At 38.0% G+C, this 14,343-nt stretch overlaps 1 long non-coding RNA gene across 2 annotated transcripts in view; it reads right to left on the bottom strand.

Moving 5' to 3' along the window:
* Window positions 1-14,343, bottom strand: part of LOC143403168 (uncharacterized) — a 39,707-nt gene that overhangs the window by 7,022 nt on the left and 18,342 nt on the right. Inside the window, exon 5 of one of the 2 annotated variants that reach the window (XR_013091845.2) lies at window positions 1,803-4,385. The exons of the other annotated variant lie outside the window; for it this stretch is intronic. This is a non-coding gene — a long non-coding RNA (uncharacterized LOC143403168). Of the gene's footprint in view, window positions 1-1,802; window positions 4,386-14,343 lie in introns of those variants that run through there. 2 annotated transcript variants of the gene reach the window in all.

Here is a 14,343-nt window from a genome sequence, read left to right as displayed (position 1 = left end):
TACAACCCAGCCCCTGGCCTCTATTTTTCCATCCTCTTACCTCAGCCCACCAAGTCTCTGGGACTACAGGGGTGAGCCACTGTGCCCGGCTCATTTATGTATAGATATTTTTAATATGTGAAACTAAGATTATCTATATTCTTTTCTCATTTTTTTCCCATTTGATTTCTTGTCTTGTTGGTTTGCAGAAATTCTTTATATATTCTAAACATTAATCCTGTGTTTGTTTTAAATTCTGCAGTGCCTTCTCCCAATATCTACTTACATCCTTAACCCTTTTTCTATTTGATTTCCTGTTGTATTTTTTGTGTATTCTAGACATTATTTCTTTGTTCTTAACTTTGTGAATATCCTCTCTCTTCATGTTAACTTTGTCTTTGCTGTCATTAGTTAAGTAGATATCCTGAATTTCGAGAGTTTCTGTTTGTGTTTGTTCGATTTTTTGTCCTAGAGACCAAACTCAGGACCTTGTTCAACCACTGAGCCACATTCCAGCAGATGTCCTAATGGTTTAAAATCTTGTTTATGAAGTCTGTGTGTGTGTGTGTGTGTGTGTGTGTGTGTGTGTGAGCGCGCGCGCGCGTGTGTGTGTTTTACTGGAAATTCAACCCAGGGCCTTGCACATGCTGGGCAAATGCTCTACCAATGAACTATATCTCCAGCCCTATTCTTTCTGTACCCCTAGGTAACATGATTTTCCTACATTTTTTTACATTAGCTTGAGTTTTATCTTTCACATTTAGGTCTTTGATCCATTTGGATTCCATTTTCTATATGGTTTCAAATAAAAATACAGCTTTCTTCTCCCTACAGTGAATTCGTTTTTCTCCCACCATATAAAAAACAATCTTCCAAGTGCTTATTATGTCACCTTTAACACACATTAAGTTTCCATGTATATATACTTTATTTCTAAGTCTCCTTGCTATTCCATTGGTATTTTTCTTTGTTAAGTGCCAGTTGAATGATGTTTTTATTACTGTGGCTTTGTGGTAGAGCTAGTTCTACCAGTAGAGCAGGTATCTCTACTTTATTTTTCCCCTTCATAATAGATGTTGCTTTTGTAGATCTTATTCTTTCATATTCAGTTTAGAGGAGGTTTTACTGATATTATTGAATATGTCCAGACTAATTTGGGAGGTAACTGGCAACCTTATGTGGGACATTCCCTCTGAATTCAGTGTGGCTGGCTGACTTTACCTCTTTCAAGTCTCTGCTAAAATGTCAGAGAAGCCTTCCCTGACTATATTAAATTAAATAGCACCATCACTCCTTGTCACTCTCGACTATCTATCTCTTTATCTTATTTGACTTTTTTTTTTTTTAAGTATAGCGTTTCTTTCTATTATTTCACTGTTTTTCTACTAGAATGTGAGATTAATGGGACAGGTGGTTTGTTTTGTTCTCTTCTAGGCAGCATTGAAGAAACTGCCAAGAGAGAAGGTGTGCTTTTATGCACACATCCCTAGCACCCACAACATCTGGACTATGGTAGGTACTCTGAATATTTGGTAAACATGAATTAAAATCTTCACACTGCTGAGATCATCCCAAGTATGACATTTATTCAGGACTTCTTATGTCCTGAATGGAGTTTAATTTTTTTTTTCTTGACAAACTTCTTAAGCATTGCTTTTATGCTAATTTCTATAGTCAACAAACTCATGCATATCAGCCTGCCACCTGTTTTTGTAAATAAAGTTTTATTGGAACACATCCACATTCATTCTTTTTTATGTAAATTTTTATTTACATATGACACAAGAATGTATTACAATTTTTATCACATATATAGAGCCCAATTTTTCATATCTCTGGTTGTATACATAGTATATTCACACCAATTCGTGTCTTCATACGTGTCCTTTGGATAGTAATGATCATCACATTCCACCATCATTAATTACCCCATACCAGGTCCCTTCCCCTCCAACCCCTCCACATTTATTCTTTTAACAATTGTCTATGGCTGCTTTGTACTATAATGCCAGATTTGAGTAGCTTCAATAGAGACCATAAGACTGACAAAATGCAAATTATTTACTGTCTGTCCCTTTATGGAAAAGATTCGTTTATCCTGGCAATACCCTACAGTTTAGTTGTTACTGTAGACAGTATTGTATTTTTTAGTACTTTGTTTTTGAGGGGGGAAGGGATGCTGAAGATCAAATCCATGGCATTGCACATGCTAGGCAAGCACTCTACTACTGATTCCAGCCCTTTATTACATTTTTTATCCTAGTGGGTCGGAATATATAGCTAGTGGTAGAGTGCTCACTAGCGTGCTTGAGGCCATAGGTGTGATCCCAAGCACCAGCATCCCCCCCCCCCAAAAAAAAAATGCTGTTTCAATAGCTTGCCTGTTGATTCTTTTGTTTTGTTTTGTTTTCCCTACAGATTGTCATATCATTGACAAACAATGACTGTTACATCTCTTACTTTTCTATTCTTATATACTTCTTTCAGTTTTTCTTGTCTGAAAAAGATGGCCTAACTCTCCCATGCTCTAGGAAATACTTATGTTAATAACTAGCTTCCATGACTTAGTCTTGATCTTTTTTTTTTTTTAATTTTGTAGTTGTAGATGAACAGAATTGCCGCAGTCTGGCTGGGCACAAAATCACGAGCCACTCAAGCAGGAACAGACTTTATTTTTTTTGAAACTGCTGCCAAGGCCCGGGAAGATTTCCAATCGACCCACACTGCCGTCCTCCTGGATCCCAAGAAGAGGTTCTTCCTCCGGAATTCCCTCCTACTGCACTTCCCCAACCAATGGGAACTCTCTAGGAGTCCTATAGCAGGCCGAGGTGGACAGCAGGAGTCCAATATCCATATGAATGCAAATCTTAACATAATCATATCATCTCAATGGCTTGCTGGCGTCACCTTTCAACCAAAAATGCCATGCATCATATTACTTGGCTGTGGCTCTTAGCACAGAATGTCTTTATTTTATTTGTTTATTTATTTTATTTTTTTTTAATATTTATTTTTTAGTTTTTGGCGGACACAACATCTTTGTTTGTATGTGGTGCTGAGGATCGAACCAGGCTGCACGCATGCCAGGCAAGCGCGCTACCGCTTGAGCCACATCCCCAGCCCCTATTTGTTTATTTTTATGTGGTGCTGAGGATCGAACCCAGTGCCTGACGCATGCTAGGCAAGTGCTCTAGCCGCTGAGCTACAGCCCCAGCCCCTTAGTCTTGATCTTAATGCTATTGCATCAATTTTTTTCTACTAAGTATGAAGGAAAAATTATGATTTTTTTTCAATCCTTTAACTCATTAATGTGGTCAACGATATTGACAGATTTTCTGCTATTGAGCCATTGTGTTCTCTTGCCATAACTCCTATGTGTCATGATGTATCATTTAAATACCCTGTTGAATTTGTTACCTATTATCTTATTTAGGATATTTTCATTGTTAAATTCCTTAATTGACATTCCAAGTTCTATAGACGATGACTTCTTCGTATCTGTACAAACTTCTCTGCCGAAACTGCAAGCCAAGCTCAGGGCAGGATGTCAGGCTACAGCAACAGCTAAGATATAGTCCTTATGTTTTTTAACCAGTCCCCTTTTATGGGTGTTAATTCACAAGATATGAAAGGATTCAGCCATGATTTGAATCTTTGAATTTTTCTTCTTCTTTTTTTTTTAGGATACTGAGTATTTAACCCAGGGGCACTTTACCACTAAGCTAAATTCCCAGCCCTTTTTAATTTTTTTTTATTTTGAGGCTAGGGCTCACTAAGTTTCCTAGAGCATTACTAAATTGCTGAGGCTGGCCTTGAATTTGACATTCTCCTGTCTCAGACTCAGAGCTGCTGGGATTACAGGCCCTTACAACCATGCCCATTTCTAGACTCTAGAAATTTCCATGATAATAGCAGAAACCGGCATTTATAGAATTTATGTATTCATGAAAGCTGTGTGAATAAAGGGCTTCTTCCCAAAGTGAAGACCTTTAGCACTGGTCAAGCATGTCAACTTTCTTTTTCTATGGATACAGTTGATGTTCTTGTTTATGTATTATCTTTGTTTTTTTGTTTTTTAAATTTTAGTTGTAGATGGACACAATACCTTTCTTTCTTCTTCCTTCATTCCTTCCTTTCAGTCTGATGCTCTTGTTTATGTATTATCTTTATTTTTTTTTTAACTTTAGTTGTAGGTGGACACAATAACTTCCTTTCTTCTTTCTTTCTCTTTCCCTCCCTCCCTCCCTCCCTTCCTTCCATGTGGTACTGAGGTTGAAACCCAGTGCCCCACACATGCTAGGCTAGTGCTCTACCACTGAGCCCCAGCCCAGCCCGGATCATCTTCCTTAGTGTCCTTTCACGTTTGCCTTTTCCACTCATCTCTATCGGTGTGGCTCCTGCACAACCTAAAAGCAAGATGGAACCATGGAAAGCTTGTAACACAAGAGCTCCCATGTGAGAGACAAAGGTAGCTTTCAATTTTAGCCATGTCTTTTACTAGCTAGATCACCTGGGACATAATGCAGAAAATCCATTTCCTCATCTGTCAAATTGGGAATAAAAATACTTTCATTACAAAAGCATACAACAAACTAAACTGTGTGAATATTTTCAACACAGGGCCCTACAAGTTGCCAGGATTTCTATTACTGTCCTTCTGTGATCATTCCTGACCACAAGAAGACCATGAAGTCTTTCCTTCTCACCTCTGACTTTTGACAGCAGCTACATAGAATTACTCACTTCACATTTCATCACGTTCCTTGCATGGTAATTCTGTGTGTATCTGTTTCGACTTCTGGCTCTACCATTTAATCATTTTGGTATCTTGGGCAAATTTAAATTATTTGCCAAAGTCTATTTTCTCATCTGCAAAAGGATCTGTAGCACCTGTTTCCATAGGTCTGCCAGACAAATTATCAATATGCATAAAACCCAGCAGAGTCTTGGCCCTATAAAATGTGTTTTTTTTTTAATATTTTTTTTTTAGTTGTACGTGGACACAATACCTTTATTCATTTATATGTGGTGCTGAGGATTGAACCCACATTGGCATCTCATTTGCTAGGTGAGTGCTCTACTGCTAAGCCATAATCCCAGCCTTAAAGTGTGTTTTGTTGCTGTTTTTTTTTGTTTTTGTTTTTGTTTGGTATGGTTTGGTTTGGTACTGGAGATTGAACTCAGGGCGCTTTACCATTGAGCTATATTCCCCAGCTCTTTTTATAAGTTACTGAGGCTGACCTCAAACTTGAGATTCTTCTGCCTCAGCTCCCAAGTTGATGGAATTACAAATGTGCCACATAAGTCTTTGTACCTGTTAATTGTTTTCAATTCTAGTATTATTAACAAGAATGTATGCTTCCTAAGGAGAGGAACTATGTTTTTTTTTAAATATTTATTTTCTAGTTGTAGTTAGACACAATACCTTTATTTCACTTATTTATTTTTATGTGTTGTTGAGGATCAAACCCAGGGTCTCACATGTTCGAGGTGAGTGCTCTACCACTGAGCCACAGGAACTATGTTTTTAAAAAAAATTTATTTAGTTGTATATGAACATAATACCTTTTTATTTTTATGTGGTGCTGAGGATCAAACCTAGCTCCTTGCACATGCTTGGCAAATACTCTACCACTGAGCCACAACTGCAGCCCCAGAAACTACATTTTATAGTACAGAATTATGATTATGAGCACAGACTTTAGGTTTTTTGTGTGTTTGGTGCTAAGCATAGAAAACAGGGCCTCAAGCATGACAGGCAAGAGCTCAACCCTCAGCCCCAGATGGAATTTGGGGTTCAAATTCAAACCCCACTGCAGGGGCTAAGACTGTAACTAAGTAGTAGAATGTAGGTTTAGCATTGTTTAATGCCATGGATTTGATTTGGCAGCAGGGCGGGGGTGGGGGTGATACTGGTGATTTCACCCAGGGACACTTTACCACAGTACCACATCCCCATCTTTTTTTAATATATTTTTTTAAGTTGTCAATGGACCTTTATTTATTTACTTTTATGTGGTGCTGAGAATTGAACCCAGTGCCTCACACATGCTAGGTAAGAGTTCTATCACTATGCCACAACCTCAGCCCCAGTCTTTTTATTTTAAGACAAGGTCTTGCTAAATTGCTTAGGGTGGAACTTGAGATTCTTATACCTTAGCCTCCCAGGTCACATGAATTACAGGCATATGTCACCATGACCAGCCATTGCCCTGGATCTGATTCCTAGCACCAAAACAAAACCCTGTTTAGGCCTTAGTTTTCTATTCCTGCAGAATGAGTGTAATCAAAGAACTCCATTCCTAGAGATTGCTGTAGGGATTAAATGAGATAACCCACTCATTTAAGAGCACAGTGCCAGGTTGTAAATATTTATTTAGTGTACTAAATATTTTAACACTTACTAAATGTTTTATTCTAAATACTTTATTTCTGTGAACCCCAATCCCCTACCCAACTTAACATGACTCATCTAATAGAATTTCAAATATTTTTTGAATGAATGAGTGAGTGAATCAATGAATGCTGACTTGTAGGCCAAAAGAATCTCACTTGTGTGAACTGGTCTGTCCCAGGTTAACACTCCACATTCTTCTTCAATGAGTTGGTTTCTAAGCCATGACACTCAGCATCCGTGAAAATCAGGAAAAATTATGAAAAATGGGAGTTTTCAGACCCTGGCTTTTTAACTTTAAAGAAATCACTAATGCTTTAGTGCTTGAATGTATTTTTCAGAACTGAAAAAAATGAATTTTAAAAAGTTGTTCTTGGGGCTGGGGATGTGGCTCAAGCGGTAACGCGCTTGCCTGCCATGCGTGCGGCCTGGGTTCGATCCTCAGCACCACATATAAAACAAAGATGTTGTGTCCGCCAATAACTAAAAAATAAATATTAAAAAAAAAATTCTCTCTAAAAAAAAAGTTGTTCTAGGAAAGAATGTTAAAATATACAACATTCAGGGTCATGGAGAACATTGAGCAAGGCTTACCTTTTTGGAGAAAATAAAGGTCAGTGCAACTATTATTGAGGGTGTGTGTTTACCCTAAGGAAATAATTAAGGATGATCACAAATGTGTATCATAAGGTTATTTATCTTAGTGGTGTGTCTGATAGCAAGAAATGGAAATAATCCAGATGTCAAATAAAAGAGGATGGAATACTTAAATATTACTTCATCCATTCTATAAGATATCATTTCGCCATTTAAAAAAAATTTGCAAATTTAATGACATGGAAATATTCCAGTAGTTAATATATTAACTATGTGACCTTCATCTCCTTACCATTAAGTGGTAATACTAATATTGCCTTTCTTAAAGGGTTATTAGGAGGATTAATGAGTTATTATGTGTTAAAAAAAATTGGGATAGTACCTGGCCCATCATGAACATTTATAAGCAGAAATTGTAGCCAGAAGGTGGGGTTGAACCCTGGGATTCAATTCCCAGGAATTACACACACACACACACACACACACACACACAAAAAAAAAAAAAAAAAAAAAACCAGAAGGAGGAGGAGGAGGAGGAGGAGGAGGAGGAGGAGGAGAAGCTGTACTCATCCAGGAATTTTAAGGAAAAAAATAATAGAAACAATGTGTATGGAATGCTATTTTCTATTTATTTTTATTTTTTATGTTTTTGTGGTGTTAGAAATCAAACCCAGGGCCTTGCACATGCCAGACAAGTATTCTAACACAAAGCCACATCCCCAGCCCCTAGTTGTTTGTTTGTTTTTGCTGAGAACAGGGGATTGAACCCAGGGCCCCTTTACTGAGCCACACACTTTGTCATTTTCATTTTTTATTTTGAGCAGGGTATCACTACACTGCTCAGGGCCTCACTGAATTGCTAAGACTGGCTTCAAACCTGTGATTTTTCCTGCCTCAGCCTCCTGGTCACTGCAATTATAGACATGGGCCATCACATCATGCCTGGCTGCTAATTTAAACAATAATATATACAGAAGCCAGGCACATTGGTTTCGGAGGTTTGAGGCAGGAAGATGATAAGTTCAAAGCCAGCTTCAGCAATTTTGCAAGCTTCTAAGGAATACAGCAAAACCCTGTCTCAAAAATAAATAATTAAAAAGGGCTGGGGATGTGGTTCAGTGATTAAGTGCCATTGGTTCAATCCCTGGTACCAAAATAATAATAATAATAATAACAACAACAACAACAGAGAAGCCAGGTGTGGTGGCACAACTGTAATCCCAGCAGCTAGGAAGACTGAGGCAGGAGAATAGCAAGTTCAAGGCCAGCCTCAGCAATTTATTGAGACCCTGTCTCAAAAGGTAAAAAGGGCTGGGGATGTAGCTCAGTGGTTAAGAGCCCCTGGGTTCAATCTCCAGTACAAAAACAACAAAAAAATTACAGAGAAAATGGTATGAAAGTAAATACTTACAAATGTTCCTAGTTGTTGCATGATGTTGGAAATATGCTAATGTTTTTGCATCTTTTTGTATAAAGAAAGTACATTTCTTTTGTAACTTAAAAAACAATAGCAATTTGCCAGGCATGTTGTCTCATGCCTGTAATCCTAGCAACTTGACAGGTTGAGGCAGGAGGATTATCACAAAGTTCGAGGCCAGCCTCAGCCATTTAGCCAGACTAAGCAATTTAGTGAAATCCTGTCTCAAAATAAAAAATTAAAAGGGTTTGGCGGGGGACTGGGGTTGCAGCTCAGTGGTAGAGTACTCGCCTAGCACATGCGAAGCCCTGGGTTCAATCCTCAGCACCACATAAAAGCAAATAAATAAAACAAAGGTATTGTGTCATGTACAACTAAAAATATTAAAAAAAAAAAAAAAAAGGGAACTTGGGGATGTGGCTCAGTGGTAAATAGTGCCCCACACCCCTGGGTTTAATCCCTGCTATAAACAAACAAACAAACAAACAAAAAACAGAAAAATAAAAGAAAAAAAAAGAATATTGCTTTAATAGGGAACTAAGGATGTCTGTCTAGAATTTTCCACTCTGTGCCAGCTGTTTAGTCAGATGGCCTGAGTACAAGTGTGAAGAGGGAGTCAGGTTCTCCTACACTTTGAAAGTTGAGCTCTCAAATGAGAGAGCACCCTAGCCCCAGGATGCCCTTAGGCAGTGTCAGGTTCTTAATAATGATGGTGACCAACAATGTAAAATCAACTCTGAACAGGATGTGAGTCACCACACTGGCTTTTTGTCAACCTGACTGTAATTGTTTGTGTTTTTCCTTGGTGGTGTGAATGTGAACTGAGACTAAATTTAAAAAACAAACATACCAGAAAATAAACATCTAAATAAGTAGTTCCCTTCAAAGTTTTTTTTTTTTTTTTGAGAAAACAAAGTTTTTATTTATAAAACTTTGCTATTGTTCAAATAATTTCTTGGAGTGGGGAGGGGAGAAATCAAGTTCAATGATTTCAAAATTAGTTTATATGAAATATATTTCTAGTTCTTTTTTAAAATATTTTTTTTAGTTGTAGATGGACACAGTACCTTTATTTTATTTTTATGTGGTGCTGAGGATCGAACCCAGTGCCTCACACATACTAGGCGAGCACTCTATCCCTGAGCCACAATCCCAGCCCTAGCTCTTTCTAAAAAAATATTTTTCACTGTAGATAGACAAAATACGTTTATTTTATTTATGTATTTTTATGTGGTGCTGAAGATCGAACTCAGTGCCTCACATATACTCTGCAAGTGCTCTGCCACTGAGCCACAACCCAGCCCATTTTCTAACATTTAATTTATTTTATTATTATTTTGGTACTAGGGATTGAGCCCAGGGGTACTTTACCACTGAGCCATATCCCCAGCCCTTTTAATTTTTTGAGACATGGTCTCACCAAGATGCTCAGAGCCTTGTTAAATTGCTGAGGCTGGACTCAAAGCTGGCCTCAAAGTTGCGATCCTCCTGCCTTAGTTTTCCTAGTTGCTGGGATTACAGACTTGAGTCACTCTGCCGGGCTAGCTCTTAATTTATTAAAATGATGATACCCAGAACTTTTTAAAGTGTAGTAATATGAGCATCCTCGTGTTTCTAGTGGCATTGTAAATTTGAGAAAACCCACCAGAAAGCAATTTGGAAGTAAATATCAAGAACCACCAACCGGGGGCTGGGGATACAGCTCAGTTGGTAGGGTGCTTGCATGCACAAGGCCTTGGGTTCAATCTCCAGCACCAAACACACACACACACACAAAAAAAAGAACCACCAACCGGGCGCTATGGTACATGCCTGTAGCCTCAGCTACCAGAGGATGAGGCAAGAGGAACACAAGTTTCAGGCCAGCTTGAAGGCCGTCTCAAAATAAAAAGGGTGAGGGGAGGTGCTCAGGATGTAATTCTGTGGTACAGTTAGTGCCCCTGGGTTCAATCCCTAGTGCTGGAAATAAAAACAACAAATAACTGTCAATTAAAAGGAAAATAAATAAATAAACAAATGCTCATGCCCTTTGACCTGGCTGTTCTATTTCCGGTAATTCAGGTTAAGGAAATAAGCTAAGGTATGGGGAAATAAAATTTTCATAAAAATAAAAAATACTGGACTGGGGATGTGGCTCAAGCGGTAGTGCGCTCGCCTGGCATGCGCGCTGCCCGGGTTTGATCCTCAGCACCACATACAAACAAAGATGTTGTGTCCGAGGAAAACTGAAAAATAAATATTAAAAACTTCTCTCTCTCTCTCTCTCTCTCTCTCTCTCTCTCTCTCTCTCTCTCTCTCTCTCTCTCTCTCTTTCTCTTTAAAAAAATAAAAATAAAAATAAAAAATACTGAAAAACCCAAGTGTTCAACAAAAGAATCACAGTTCAGTAAATGATGGCAAATTCATTTGATGAACTATTGTGCAGCCAATAAAGTTACTATTATGCTAAACTAATTTAATATTATATCTTAAACAATATGAAAAATGTTTAAGATATAATATTAAATTAGTTTAGCATGTTACAAATTATATGTACATTATTACCACTTTTTTTTTTTTTTTTTTTTAAACTGGAGATTGAACCCAGAGGGTCTTTACCACTGAGCTATGTTCCCTGACCTTTTGTTTTGTTTGTTTTAAGACAGTATCTCTGTAAATTGCTTAGGGCCTCACTAAATTACTGAGGCTGGTCTTGAAATTGCAATCCTCCTGCCTCAGCCTTCTAAACTGCTGTGATTACAGGCGTGTGCCACCACGCCCAGAACTATCTTTAAAATTATGCATTAAGGAAAGATAAGCAAACCATACCAAAATAATAACAGCATTTTGTGTTGTAGAGGTAGAGTTGTCACTGGATGAGGTAAAAGGAGGTCCCCAGAAGGGAGAAAGGGACTTCAACTCAGCCCTGGCAAGTTCTTTGTTTTATTTATTTATTTAGTTACCAGCGATTGAACCAAGGGGTGCTTTACCACTAAGCCACATCCTCAGCCCTTTTTACTTTTCATTTTGAGACAGGATCTAGCCAAGTTGCTTAGGGCCTCACTAAATTGCTGAGGTTGGCCTTGAACTTGCGATCCAATACTGCCTCAGCCTCACCTGTTGCTGGGATTACAGGTATGTGCTGCTAGGCCAGGCAGCCGATTCTTGACTTAATTACAGAAATTAATTTCAGGATGTGTCAAAAGAGGCTCAAGTAGGGGCTGGGGTTGTGGCTCAGCGGTAGAGTGCTTGCCTCACATGTATGCAGCCCTGGGTTCAATCCTCAGCACCACATAAAAATAAATAAATAAAATGAAGGTATTGTGTCCAATACAGCAAAAAAATAAATCTTTAACAACAACAACAAAAAAAAAGAGACACAAGTAGAGATTTATTCAGGAAAGCCAATAATAGAGTAAGGCAAAAGGAGTGTGATACTCGGATGCTGGAGAGTAGGACAGCTCTGAGGACCTCAGGTTCCTTCTTTTAAAGAAAACCTTGTAATTAGGGGTAGGGATGAGACTAATGAGCTCAGTTCCTTTGATTGTGGAACACAGAGTAGGTCCTGATGATCTGGTTCTTTTCAAGATCCTCAGGATGACATTTCTAGTTAATAGATAGCACTTGGAGTACACCTGTACTTGGTTCTTTAACAGTTTTTCTTTCTAGGCTTCTTTTAATTGGTCTAAAAATACATCCTGAAAACTAACCAAGAACATAGGCACTATTTAACTGGATTTGCAGTATTTAGGCCTGGAGGAAAACAAGCCTGGAGTTTCATGGAGGTTTTTTTTTTTTTTTTTAATATTTATTTTTTAGTTGTAGTTGGACACAATATTTTATTTATTTGTTTGTTTGTTTTTATGTGATGCTGAGGATTGAATCCAGGGCCTCACACTTGCTAGGCCAGCACTCTACTGCTGAGCCACAATCCCAGCCCTCCTGGAGTTTTTAGATTTAAAGTTACAATTCCTGTTTCCTTCCCTATTTGTCTCCTTTTTACCTATCCTTATTTCTCTACCCTACCTCAGGCTGAAATGTAATTTCCTTCTTTCTTTCTTTCTTGTACTGGAGATTGAACTCAGGGTGCTCTACCACTGAGCTATATCCCCAGCTCTTTTATTTTATTTATTTATTTATTTTTAATTTCAAGATGGTCTTGCTAAGTTGCTCATGTTGGCTCAAATTTGTGATCCTCCTGCTTCAGCCTCACAAATCACCAGAATTATACATACATCACCATGCCCTGTGATGATTTCCTTTTAAAAATCTCAATAGAGCTTATTGATTTTATCTTTAAAATTAATTTATTTAATAAGGATAAAATCTACATAAGAACCATATAAGATAATCAATTCTACCTAAGGTTCCCTTTTTACCTATTAATTAATTATTTAATTTTTTATCGCTGGGGATCAAAACCAGGGTCTCACACAAGGTAGGCAAGCACTCTATCACTGAGTCACATCCCCAGCCCTGTTAACTTGTGATTATTTTAAAAATTGAATTCATCCATATAGAAGATAAAGATTCGCGGTCAACATGGATGTTCAAAAGAATGTGTCATACACCTTATAGGTGCTTATGAATTGTGCATCCCAAAACTGTTTTGGAGATTGGGAAGGTCCCTGGAATGAGAACCCTACCTCCAGGATGAACCACCACCACCACCACTTTTTTTTTTTTTTTTTTACTCTGGGGTTTAAGCCCAGGGGTGCTTTACCATTGAACTACATCCTTAGTCCTTTCTTTTTTCTTTTGGGACAGGGTCTTGCTAAATTGCACAGGCTGGCCTTGAACTTTCCATCCTCTTACCTCAGCCTTCCAAGTTGCTAGGATTACAGGCATATGCTACTGCATCCAATGATTATCATAATTTTGAAGTAAGCAATGCTCATTTGTATTTATAAGTTTTGCCCTGTTTTAAAAGAATCAGTCATAATAGGGTTCTAGACCTCAGCTTGACCTTAAATTGGGCCCATTCCTGAAATTCAGGCCTTATCAGGTGTGCCTGATAAGTTAGGTGGCCTACCTTACAGTCATTGTTAAAATTTATTAAGCATTTACTGTATCTTGGGCACCTGCTAAAAACTTTGCAAAAAGTACCATATTCTAAATTTAAATTTAAGTGTATTTTTAAATTGATACGTAAAAATTAAACATATTTATGGAGTACCATGTATACATTGTGTACTATTCGGATCATATTTAAACTTTTTTTTTTTTCAGTACTGGAGATTAAACTCAGGACTTCACACATGCTAGGCAAATACTCTGCCGCTGAGCTAGATCCCCAGCCTATTTCCTTTTATTTTGAGACAGGGTCTCACTAAATCGACAAGCTGACCTCAAACTTGCTGTCCTTCTGTGTTAGCCTCCTGAGTGACAGAGATTACAGTCTTATGCTATTGTGCCAAACTGTCACACTAGACAAATGTTAAGATCCTTGATTTAGGAACTACTGTTCCAGCAACATCATTTACCAGAACTAAAAATTATTTTCAGACATTCAGAAATTAGATCTTGCTTTTTCTTGGAAGCAAGACTGGATCACTCTTTTCTGTTTTCTAGGAACTGGCAATCAGAGAAGTGAGGACAGGTCTTAGGAGGATTTCAGTGTTGGGACTGGGTTTTGAAAGATGAGTACAATTTCAAAGGCAAGGGAGAAAAGACAAGGACAAATGAAAGCACGAGTTGATTGAGAGGACAGTTACGTCTTCCAACTTGTACAAGTAAAGTAAGATTTGAGCCAACACTTCCTCTTCTAGGAATTTACTCCAGGAAAACTATTAAGAGAGACTAGGGTGTAGCTAAGCGAGTGCTTAGCATATGCAAGACCCTGTGTTCAATCCCCAGCATGTGTGCGTGCATGTACACACACACACACACACATACACACACACACAGAAGAAGAGAAAGAGGAAGGGGAAGAAGAAAAGAAAAAAAAAAGCAAAACTAATAATTCTGATTCCCTGTG

This window comes from Callospermophilus lateralis, chromosome 7 (assembly GCF_048772815.1).
Source record: "Callospermophilus lateralis isolate mCalLat2 chromosome 7, mCalLat2.hap1, whole genome shotgun sequence".
Lineage (NCBI taxonomy): Eukaryota > Metazoa > Chordata > Mammalia > Rodentia > Sciuridae > Callospermophilus > Callospermophilus lateralis.
Note: the sequence above shows the minus strand (reverse complement) of the source record. Positions and strands in the feature narration are given on the sequence as shown.